Genomic DNA, 12,469 nt, shown 5'->3' on the forward strand with positions numbered 1-12,469 from the left:
ACTCCCAGGCCTCCTGAGTCAGAAGCATTAAGAGTGGGGCCTAGCACTCTGCATTTTAACAAACCCCACAGGTAACCCTAATGAGGCCCACTGTGTGAAGGGGCTGCTGGGAAGCAAAGCAGGCCAGAGATACCATAAGGAGACAAAAGATGCAGGGCTCTGGAGACCTCCAACCCATGGCAGCACTGGGTTGTTTGTCCCTAGCTGGAGGCCAGGGCCCAGAGGCTGCTGGTGGCAGGCAGCCTTCCCCTGCCCATTGGCTCGGGCCTAGGCTGGAGGAGTGCCGAGGGTCACCTACCCCTCACTACCAGGTACTGGCAGGTGAGCCTCTGCCCCCAGACTTCTGCATTCCCTGCCCACCACACATCTCTGCTTGGCCTCAGCCTCATGGCCACTAGATATAGTTTTTATTTTTGTCTTGAAAAGCCACAGCCAGGGCCCTAATTTGAGAGTACCCACTGTCTCTCCCCTTATCACCCTTTCCTTGGGGAAGAAAACCTTATTTAGGAGAAAAAGGCCATCCAGGTCTCCTGTCGTAAGGATCAAAATTGACGTGCAGACTTCAGCTAGGAGGGCAGATAATAGTTGAGCCCAGGGGTGGTGGGGGGCAGCTCTGGAGAAATCTGGTGGGCTGTCAGCAGACCCCAAGAACTGGGGTTTGGGATAGAGTTGCCTTTTCCCCAGCAAAAGGTGAGGGGCCTGCTCACTCTGAGAGAGCCTACTGCGGGGGTGGTTTGGGGGCATGGAGACCGCGCATCTTCTTTTGTGACACCTTCCTGCTCCTGCCAAGTTCCCCAGGGAACCCAGAGTTCCCTGCTTCCCACAGTGGAAACATTTGTAGAAGAGTTACACATAAATAAATTTAAGTCATTTTAAACCACCCAGAAGAAGCTGGCTATTTAAGGAAATCCTGTGGGAGATCTTTTATTCAGAAGATAATTATTTGACAAAGTGATTGAATAGCCAACAATTTGTATCAATTTCTGGATCTTCATCTCTACAGCGGAGTTTCATTTACACTTTCAGCCAGTCTCATTGAGCCCCTTTTTCTGGGCACTGCAGGATCCCTAAACATGAGACCCATCCCCGCCTCCACTGGTTTATGAACCAGGCGTGTGTGTGTGTGTGTAGGCACCATCTGTAGAGAGTTAAAGAATGTTCCAGAAGACCAAGCAGATGGCTTGGGGTGACTTGCTGGAAGGATGAAGCAAATAAATGATTGTGTGAGATCACAGGTTGGCCATCACCATGACCCAGTGGCTCCAGGGGGTTTGTTGGGACTAGGGTGGGAGCTTCAAAGGAGAGGAGTGTCTATAGGCATGTCCTGTGGGTGAGGAGGCCCCAAGCCAGGCAGGGAGAGGTACCTCTCTGGCCTGGTTATTTCCTGCCTGAGTTAGGAGAAATCAGAGCCAGAGTGAGTGGGACCCTTGATTCTCCCTGTTGGAGGGGCTGTCCTTCCAGAAGGATCCTGGGCTGCTATGTCCTGGGCCGGTCCATGCTCCAGCTGCCATCTCTGGGCCAGCCATTGAGACTCTGTGCTCTGGCCTGGGCTGCTGGCCCTGTGGTGGCTGGCTCTGTGCTGACAGCCTCTGCTCACTGCTTTCCTAATTCAAGGACCCCCTTCATTTTGGTAGTGGTGAACCGTGGCTTCCCGCAGAGCTGTTCTTGCTCTGTTCCCGCAGAGCTGTTCTTGCACTGCCCTCCTCCGTAGCCCTGGGGAACAACCTTTTCCAGCTCCAAGTGACCAAAGCCTCAGAGGGATACTTGAAAACTAACAGGACCCCAGCTGTGGAGGAGTGCAGAGGTACAGAAATTTAAGCCATGGGGTCATCATCGGATCGTTAGCTTTGGAAAATGACCATGTCTCTCTGTGATACAGTTTGGTTTCATATGCTGTTTACACAAGGCTGAACCAGATCAGCCGATCTGGTTACTTTGCAAACTCAGTCCTGCTATTAGAGACCACAAGTCAGTACTAAAACATTATGTCAAATGCCCAGGGAAGGAAGCCCTGGACCCCCATCTGGACCCCCATCTGGACCTCCCTCCCGGCCCCTGTCTGTCTCCCTGTCTGTCTGCACTTCCTAGAAAGACCTGGAGATGATCATACAATTCTTGATCACGACATATCACCTTATTTCAGCTTCATGCCAGGCTGTAAAAGAAGGGAAAGACACTCTGTGTGTGTTGGGGCCTGTGCTGAAGGGAAGCACTGCTTTCCTGAGACCCAAGGGGAAAATAGCTATGAAGGACCAGGATCTAGAGAGCCCTAGAGGTTTTATGTGTTACTAGAAAAAGACACCAAAGACATGTAATGCCTGCAGGGGTGGGTAGTGGAAGAGAGGCTGCTTGGCCAACCTTCAGCAATGCAATTGCCCCCTTTTCTCCTGGCCAGAGCTACTTATCTGGAGACTGTAAACCTTGGGGGATTATAGGGTCTTCCTTGACAAGTCATAAACCATATTTTCATTATACTCAATTCAGTGGCTTCCAGTCTTGCTGTATTTCAGAATCACTGGACTGTCCAAATGCTGGTATTAGGGCCCCACCCAGAAATGTTGACTTTATGGGACTGGGACCGGCTGACTGTAACATGCAGCCAGGACTGAGGACTCTGGGACTGGCAGAAATGTTCACTTTGCCTTCCAGCATAGCTTCTCTGCTGGTGCAATGGCTGCAGCTGATAGCAGAGTGAGCCAGAATCATCAATTGCAGTTACATGTGTTTGATGAATTGAAGAAAATAAAAATAACTAGGTTTTTCATTAATGTACCTTTCAAAATGTATGAACAGATCAATGGAGGACATTTAGTGCTGGCCAGGATTAAATAAGCCCCCTAGAGCCCCTCTCTCTCATTCATTAAAACTAAAAACTCTGGACAGATAAAATGCAACACCATTAGGAGGGAGGTCAAAGCTTGAGTGCCAAGTAATTTGACATAATTATGAACATAGAGGTAAAATAAAAGGCCTCAGTAATATATTAGCAAAGCAAATCCAGTAACACCTAAAGACAAGACATTATGGCCAAGTAGGGTTATCCCAGGAATACAAGGTTGCTTCAAAAGGCAAACAATGTATTACACAGCGTACAGAAGAAAAACCACATAGGGGTAGAAAAAGCATTTGGCGAAATTCAACATTCATTCATGACTTAAAAAGAACACTCAGCACACAGGAATAGAGACTATCTTCAGTCTGAAAGAGGATATCTACAAAATAGGTACAGCTAAGATTATATTGAAAAACTGAGTGTTTTGCACCTAAGATCAAGAGCAAGGCAAGGGCTGGTAGCTCTTGTCACTCCTATTCAGCATTATAGAGTACATCCTCAGCAGTGTGGTAAGGCATAGAAAAGAAAGGCATATAGATTGCAAAAGAGTACATAAAACCAACTCTTTTTAAAAAAGATTTATTTAAAAGAGAAAGAGGGTGAGCAGGGAGAGGCACAGAGGGAAAGGGAAAGAGAGAGAAGCAGACTGCCCACTGACCTTGAGATCATGACCTGAGCTGAAATCAAGAGTTGGACACTTAACCAACTCATCCACTCAGGTGCTCCTAAAACCAACTCTTATTTGCAGACTTCATCATTGTCTGCAAAATCCAATGGCATCTACAAAAAGCCCTAGCATTAATAAATGAATTTAGCAAGGTCACTATATAGCAGTTACATTTCTAGACTATATTAATTAAAGCAGTTGTCAGGAGAAAAGAACATTCCTTTTTTTTTTTTTAAAGATTTTATTTATTTACTCATAAGACACACACACACACACAGAGAGAGAGAGAGAGAGAGAGGCAGAGAAACACAGGCAGAGGGAGAAGCAGGCTCCATGTAGGGAGCCCAATGTGGGACTCGATCCCTGAACTCCAGGATCACTACCTGAGCCAAAGGCAGACGCTCAACCTCTGAGCCACCCAGGCATCCCAAAAAAGAACATTCCAAATGCACCAAAAAAAAGAGAGAAAAGAAATATATATAATTCTGACAAAGCATGTGCAAGATCTATACACTGAAAATTACAAGTACTCATAAGAGAAATCAAAGAAGACCTAAATAAATGGAAAGATATATTATATTCATGCATTGGAAAATTCAGCATAGTTTAGATGTTAATTCTTCCTAAATTAACCTGTAGATTAGATGCACTCCCAAATTCTCAGCAAGATTTTTAAAAATAGGTATTGGTATTGACAAAGTGATTCTAAAATGTATAGGGGATGCCTGAGTGGCTCAGCGGTTGGGGTCTGCCTTTGGCTCAGGGTGTGATCCTCGTCCCGGGATCGAGTCCCACAAGGGGCTCCTTGCAAGGAGACTACTTCTCCCTCTGCCTGTGTCTCTGCCTCTCTCTGTGTGTCTCTCATGAATAAGTAAAATCTTTAAAAATAAGTAAAATAAAATGTGTAGGGCGGAAAGGCAAGGAAACTTATGAATAACTGACAAAATGGGCAGACTCAAGGTGGTAACACATCCCTGATTACATGCTGGAGAATTCTGCAGAAGATTAAAAAAAAAAACACAAGATCTCCCTTGAGTAATGTACATATAATCCTTAGGATTGTATTAGTTTGCTAGGGCTGCTGTAGCGATGTAGCCCAAAGTGGGTGGCACAAACAACAGAAATGTATTGTTTCAGGGGCACCTGGTGGTCGGTCAGGTAAGCATCTGTCTCTTGGTTTTGGTTCAGGTCATGATCTCAGGATTGTGAAATCTGTGCTCAGTGGGATGTCTGTTTCTGTCCCTCCCCTTCCCTCTCTGCCCCTCCCCCACTCACATGTGCTACCCCCCCTTTCTCTCAAATAAATAAATAAATCTTTAATTAAAAAAAAAGAACTGTATTGTATCATAGTTCTGGAGGCCAAAAGTCTGAGTTCGAGGTGTTAATAGGATGGGTTCCTTTTGGGGGCTGTGAGGGAGAATCTGTTCCATGCTTCTCTGGTAGCTCTTCATGCTCACCATTTTAGCATTCCATACCTTGTAGAGCCCTGCTTTCATCTCTCATCTTCACCACGTGGTGGTTTCCCTGTGTGTGTCTTCAAATTTCTTCTATATAAGGATATCAGTCATATTGAATAGGGCCCACCCTAATGACCTTATTTTAATTGATTACATCTGCAATGCCCATTTCCAAGCAAGGCCACATTCTGACCTACTGGGGTGAGGACATCAACATATAAATTTGAAGGGGGAGGGGACCCAATGCAGCCCATAATGGTTTATTTGATAGCTGGAGAGTAAGTGATACATTTCTTTGGAAGCGATTAAAAAAATATGGAAAAAGCTGGACCACCAGCATGAATGAATCTGTTTTTCCCTCTTGTCCTGTGGTTGCTTCCTCTGGGGTGACCAATTCCTTTGTCTCAGGGGATGGATTTGGTAAAGAATGTGTTTAGAATGTCCTTCCTGGCCCAAGGCCTTGGGAAATGCAGATGTTGTACCTTTTTCTCAAGCGTGTTGAGAAAAAGGTCAGTGCTGATAATATTTGTGTTGTTTAATTGCCTTCTTACCTGGATCCTGGATTTCCTCCTGAAGGCAAGTAGGAACAGATGCAGACTTTAGTAAGCCCCCACTGGTTCCAGGAGTTCTTGCAGGAGAAAGTTCTTTTCTTACAGTTAGGGGTAGCTAGTAAGAATTGCAGGTGTCTACTGGCCCAAGGATACGATGTTGCCATTCATTACAGCATGAATGCTGGTTTCAGGTGTAGATGACATTGTGGGATGCAGGTACCAGCTCCTGGGGACTTGCTTTTGGTGAGGGGCTGACGGCATTTTTAAATTGTATGTAAGGGTCAGATCATTCCCTTTTGTTCATTCTGAGATGAAGATGTGGTGGGGCAGATATGCTGGCGTATTGAAAGCCCAGATGGAACAAGTTGTGTCCCAGGATCCTTTCAGGGGATGCTGAGACCTACGTCCCTTCTGTGCAGCAGTGTCACCCGGCAGGTATGGCTGCAGCAGGCTTACCCTCTGCGGCATTTGTCTTTTTATATGTTATATGTCTATAGAAGTACCATACTCAGAAAGGAAGAAGGAAGGAAAGTAAATGCCATAATTGTCACTCAGAGGAAATCCTTGCTGGTGTTTTAATGTATTTCTTCACAGTTTACTGTGTTTATTTGGATGTGAAGACATTATAGCAATGCATTGTATGTGATAAACTCTTAGTAAATATTTTAATTGCTGTGTGATTGTCTTGTGGATGTGCTGACACTGGCATAAGTAAGATCCTGTTCTTGAAGGTTTTTTTTTTTTTAAAGATTTTATTTATTTATTAAGGTTTGGAGTGTGCTCAACATTGTTGCCCTTTTGTTTTCTGCCATTTTTCAAAGAGAAGCATAGCTCTCGGTTGTGAACTAAGTTAGGTTGTAGTGTCTTGTGTGATCATGTTGGAACTCAGCCTGGTTTCTGGAAGATTATTAATGTCCCTTCAGAGCTCATGGTTGTCTGATCTTGTAGCAAAATACTTAATGACTTTTGTCTGAGATGCTCGAGTGGAGTGTACAGGTGTACTCGAGGAGTGTGTAAGCCCAGGTTGTGTGCAGTCAAAGCACATAAGTTATATATGGGAGGGAAAAAAAAGAGTGTTATCTCTACAACATGTGAGACCAAACTGAGGAACAAGTTTGTGGGCAGCAGCAATTTGCTTGAGTACCCATCTCATTTGTATGATGATGTTTTTACCTAGCCTGCACTATGGCCACAGAGTCTCTCTTTCCATCTTGGTAGGCTATATGATTAGTACTTCTGAGAGCTGGCCAATGCTATTTTTCCATGTTGAAGAGAAATGTGGTTTAGAATAAGACTCTGGGACTTTTTATTGTTGACAATGAGCCTTTATTTCCGACATCTCATTAGGATGTTTCAGGAGGAGAGTGGTGAGCACCGAGTCAGGGGCTGCATTTTCTATTGATTTATGTGCTGTTCTAGAATTAATTGAGTCTGGACATAGGGCCTCATTTTCATTTTCTTGGATGCATAGCAGGTAATTGTGTTTCTTCTGTACATTTGAATTGCTTTCCAGATGGTCTGTTGTGAAGGATTTATCTTTAATATGATTAATCAGAAGCAGAGGACCTCAATATGTTTGCTTGCAGGCTCATATGCAAAGCCTCCCAGGGTGCAGGCAGGAGTGGTTAACTCTCTCCTGGCCACAGGCCTCCTGGGGCTTTTCTGAGCACCTGGACCTTGGATTGAAAGAAACTGTAGAGGGTACTGGATAAAAGCCCTGGAAGCAGGTAAAAGGCCTAGAGTAGGTCCTCAGGGAAGCACCAGAACAATTTTTTATCATACAAAAATAGGATACAATCCATGTGTCAATAGGGAACAGTTAGATTATGTCTTTTGGGCCAGGAAATGCTGTATAGCTATTAAAATCATAATTATAGAGAGTCCCTACTGCTTATGTTAAGAGAAGAGAGGAGAACATGGCACCGTGTTTATACAGTAAGACCGCTATCATACAAAAGAGATGTTTAGAAGATAAGGGAGAGAAACATACCACAAAATAACAGTAGCCATCTGTGGACAGAACAGCTATGAGGGGGTGTCTCTTCCTTTCTGTGTTCTCTGTTAAATACGCAGCAAAACAAATCGTAATCTGTATCCCTGGGAAGTACTGTGCCCTCAGAAGCAGTCACCTCCTGGGTACAAAAATCTGCCCACAGTTGCTTAACAAATGATGTGTTAAGATTAGTCATGTGTCCTGCCCTCTCCAAAGGCAGGGAGTGAAGCTCTTCACAGCCTCCTACAGGGCAGCTGTCCCCCTTGTAACAGCTGCACCTCCAGAAGGAGGATGCGCTGAAGTCATTGCAGATCTTCCCAGGAGATGCTGACTGTGAGCTTGCAGAGAGCCTTGCAGCCCAGGAAGGTGAGATTTGGCTGCTCTGTGGGACCTTCCTGCAGACACGAAGGGTGCTGAAAAAGCTGCTCGTAAGTGACATATCCTAAGTGGAATCCTTGATCATCAAGCTGCAAGTGCCTCTGAAGCAAAGGCTATGTGTTAGGACTTTGTGCTTTCAGATGCACCTTTCTTGAGCCCCATTGGATATTATAAACTCAGAGCTCTTTCTTTGCAGGAACCACTTCGCTCCATCAGCGTTTCTTCCCACCTCTCCTTCTCCCTAGCCGTTGGCCTCACCACACCTTCCCGGTCTGGGAAGTGTCTGCTGTTCTTGAATAGCCCTTGTGTTGCCCAGGCCACCCACCTTTGTCCTGTTGGCAAGGAGTATAGGTGACCCAGGAGATGGATCTTGAAAAGGGTTAGGGAGAGAAGGCATGAAACATGATGGAGAATCTAGGGAAGAGTCTTATGTTTCTTGAGCAAGGAGGTCACTTCCATTTTGTAGTTAGCGGGAAGCCCCCGGAGACCCCCAAGCATCTATTTAGGGCAGGGTTTCAAGTGGAGTCCTAGAGCCTCTGACATCAGAATCACCTGCAGCTCTAAGCCTGGCTTTTGGCTCACCTCCTCAGCATCTCACTCCCGTGAACCTGCACACTCCGCAGGTAGGCCTTGTACCCATCAATATGAGTGAACCGCTGCTATGGGGGAGCAACTCTTGGCTTTCCTCAAGACCACTCCCTTTACAGCAGTCCACCTGGATGCACCTGTATCCCATCGCAGAGATGCACATTATATGTCCCTGGCCAAGGTCACTGTCACCTGACAGTAGTGGTGCCCATCTACCTATGTTGGCAAGTTCCCATCCAAGGGAGCATAGGCTCTGCATCTAGGACGTGCACCTAGTCAAGCATTCTCTGCCTTCAGATTTCATTTAAAAATTTCCTGGACTCCATGTATATAGTATAAAGAGACAACCATTACAGAGTTGAGGCCTGTGTGGGTTATTCTCCTATTTAACCCACGTCAAGCCCTGAAGGCAGGTGCTATCATTTCCAATTTACCAAGGGCAGAAGGCCATCCCTCTGTTAAATATCTTGCCCGAGGTCTGACCGTAAATGGAGGTCTGAATTTAAACAGGACCTTCTGTCTTCATCTTTAATAGGAGGTTTCTTTTTCTTATACCCAAGGTGAAATGTAATTCTGCAAACCTTCAAAGATACGGCTGCCTGCTGTCTAGGGTTCTGCCGTGGGTCCCTTTCCATCTGTATCTATGGAAAAGAGAACCAGATTAGAAGGTCCATACTACTAAGCTCTAGAAGAGCCAACAACTAGCATGGTATTTAATGGTGAAAACTTAAAACAAAACATCATTTACAATGTCCTGCCAGAGCCCTATGGGAAGCTGAGACAGAAAGAAAAATCAGTAATACTGATCTCATCTTTATTTAAAACTTCAATATTTTATTTATCATCTATTCTTACATTAATTTTTATTTTTAAAGTATTGCATTAAAATATTCACTGTGGGGGGCACCTGGGTGGCTCAGTCAGTTAAGCATCTGACTCTTGCTTTTGTCTCAGGTCACGATCTTGGGGTCGTGAGATCGAGCCCCATGTTGGGCTCTGTGCTGGGCATGGAACCTGCTTAGGATTCTCTCTCTCCCTCTGCGTCTGCCCCTCCTGCTTCTCTCTTAAAAAAAAAAATTCTCTGTTTTAATTCCTGAGGTTTTTGGTGCTCTATTAAATTGTGTGAGTGAGGTAAGTGCCATCCATGCTTCACCCTGGATCAGCCCTATTAAGAAGTAAAGAAGTTTTCATTGCAATTAGGAATAAGTCAAGGATGCCTGTTTCATCCCTTAGCTGTGTAGTGCAAGTCCAGAGCAGTGCAGCCAGACAAGGTGATCAAATGCTGGAAATGAGAAGAGTAAAATTTACCAACTGAAAATTATTAGAATTTACAAATGGACTTTTACAATATCAGTATAGATTTTTTTTCTATGTACTAACAATAGCCAGGTAAATATATACTGGGAGACACACAGCCACACACACAAAATATATATAATTTAAGAATAAACTAACTATGAAGAATACTGCAATGCTGTTGAGAAATATTTAAGACTTGAATAAATGGGAAGATATTTCTTGGGTGAAAAGGCCCAGTGTTGTACATACAAAAATTTCTCATTTTAGGGGGCTAGAGGTACAGGGGGAGGATGATTTTTCTCGTGAGTTGGCAGTAATTAGGTTGACCATCTAGACCTTGTGGTTGACATGTGAGAAGGGAGACTCCTCTGAGATTTTCAAAGTCTGGACAAAAGTGGGCTGTCCTCTGCTGAATCTGCTGCTTCAAGGGAAGATGTCCACACCTTTTAAAGCCACAGGACACAAGTGCTTCCTCTGACCTGCCTTGTGTCTGTGAGCTGCACTCCCTCTCTGGCACCTTGATTTCTAGATTTCCCATAGGAGGGGCCATTTCCCCTTGAAGCCAGCAAACCTAGCCATCATCTGGAAACCTTGATTCTTTACATTTAAAAATTTACTCCATCTGAAAAGTATGTACCTATAACATAGGAAGCAGCATTGTTTTCTCTGAAATGGTTATCCCGGTGGGGTTCAAATTTTGCTACATGTTAAAAATCTTGATGCCAGGTCATACCTCATACCAATGAACTTGGAATGCCAGACATCAGCACTTGTAAAGATCTTCCAGGTGATTCCAACGTGCAGCAAAGTTTAAAAACCACCAAAGTTTGGGATGCCTGGGTGGCTTAGCAGTTGACCATATCTGCCTTTGGCTCAGGGTATGATCCCGGGGTCCTGGGATGGAGTCCTACATCAGGCTCCCCACAGGGAGCCTGCTTCTCCCTCTGCCTCTGTCTCTGCCTTTCTCTGTGTGTCTCTCATGAATAAATAAGATCTTAAAAAAAATAAAATCACCAAAATTTAGAATCCCCATGCCTGCCACTGAATAGAATCTTTTTTCCCCACCTGCCTTAGGGTGACCACCTATTCTGGTTTTAGCACTGGAAGCTCTGTGTCTTGGGAAGAAACTCCTCAGTCCCAGGCAAACTACATTTTATAGATAAAACTGTATAAATGTAGATCTGTTCCGGGGCTTTCTAGTCTATACCATTGCTGTTTGTCCAGTCATGATACCAGGCCATTTTAATTACTGTGACTTCAGAGTAATGTTCTTTTCATTACTCACATTTTTAGGTCTTTCTCAGCTATTTTCACATGTTTATTATTCCAAATGAACTTGAGAATTATCGAGTCAAAGTTTCCCCAGTATTCCACTGAGATTTTTGGCTGGGATTGCCTTACATGATAGCCTGCTTATTTAGAAGGTCAGGGACTGATCCATGTTATTGTCATCATGTTGTGACTGGCCATCTGATAAACCCAGTGTCATAGCAAAACGTGTCTTAGGCTCTACACAAGCAAAATACTGTGTGGGTGCCCTGGGAAATACAGAATGCAAAGGGTCTTTGGTTTAGGACTTTTCTGGGAGGTAAAGTAGAAGAAAGAGAATGTATAGCCCAGCAAGCTCGAGCCTGAGCCAGAAGTGCTATGAGAGCCCCTGTCTCCATTCTTTATTCTCTATTCCTGCTGATTCCAGATCCCATTGCTTCTGCTGCCCAAATATTCCCTGAGTCATGTCTTCTCTCTCCTTTCCACTGGTTTAGTTTAAGCTCACATTTCTTAAAAAAAAAAAAAAAAAAAAAAAAAGTTTTAAAATTGTGATAAAAACTACATATCATGAAACTTACCATTGTAATCATTTTCATGGGTACAGGCTCTCATTTCTTCTCTCTGGACATGGGAAGAAATGAATCTTGAATAAATTTATTTATTTATTTATTTATTTATTTATTTATTTATTTATTTAAAAATATATGAACTGTGGGGTACCTGGTGGCTCAGTTGGTTAAGCATCAGCCTTTGGCTCAGGTCACGATATTGGGGTCCTGGGATTGGGCCCTGTGTTGGGCTCCCTACTCAGTGGGGGTAGGGAGGGGTGGTCTGCTTCTCCTTCTCCCTCTGCCCCTTCCCCCACTTGTGTGCACATGCTCTTTCTGTCAAATAAATCTTAAAAAATTTTTTTTAAATGAACTATGATGCAAACAAAAACAAGGCATATGTAATGTAAAAGCACAATTTAAGGAATAAAGCAAACATCTTGAGAAGTACTCAGTTGAAGAAATAAAGCATTAACCATCTGTTTGAATATCCTCTGTGCCTTTCCCCTGATGTTAGCCCCTTGCTTGCCCTAGAGCATGGGAATCGACTTGTCAGTGGTCTCCCTTCCACAGCTTTCTGATCCCTAGTGTCTCTTCTATGCCGGGCTCAGAGAAGTGAGGCTAAAAGAGAAATCCCGCATGTCATGCACCTGTTGAAAGTTGCCTGATGACTCTGCAGGGTTCATGAGATGAAATGCAGAGTCCTGGGTGGTAGGACAAGGACCTCCTTGGTTTGGATACATAGGACCTTTGAGGCGCCCTGCAGTAACCATGACCCACCCTCGGCCCCCTCCTGTGGGTTCCCCTTCTCTCCGTGGCTGGGCAGTGCTGTCCTCCCTGCAGGGTCACCCTCTTCTGGGCTCTCCCCCTGCTGCTGCTACATGCA

General features: G+C 44.4%; 1 protein-coding gene across 2 annotated transcripts in view; it reads left to right on the plus strand.

Moving 5' to 3' along the window:
• APBA2 (amyloid beta precursor protein binding family A member 2) overlaps positions 1–12,469 on the plus strand; it is a 239,136-nt gene that overhangs the window by 164,174 nt on the left and 62,493 nt on the right. The gene's annotated exons all lie outside the window — the stretch shown is intronic.

Source organism: Canis aureus, chromosome 2, assembly GCF_053574225.1.
Source record: "Canis aureus isolate CA01 chromosome 2, VMU_Caureus_v.1.0, whole genome shotgun sequence".
NCBI classification, from domain to species: Eukaryota; Metazoa; Chordata; class Mammalia; order Carnivora; family Canidae; genus Canis; species Canis aureus.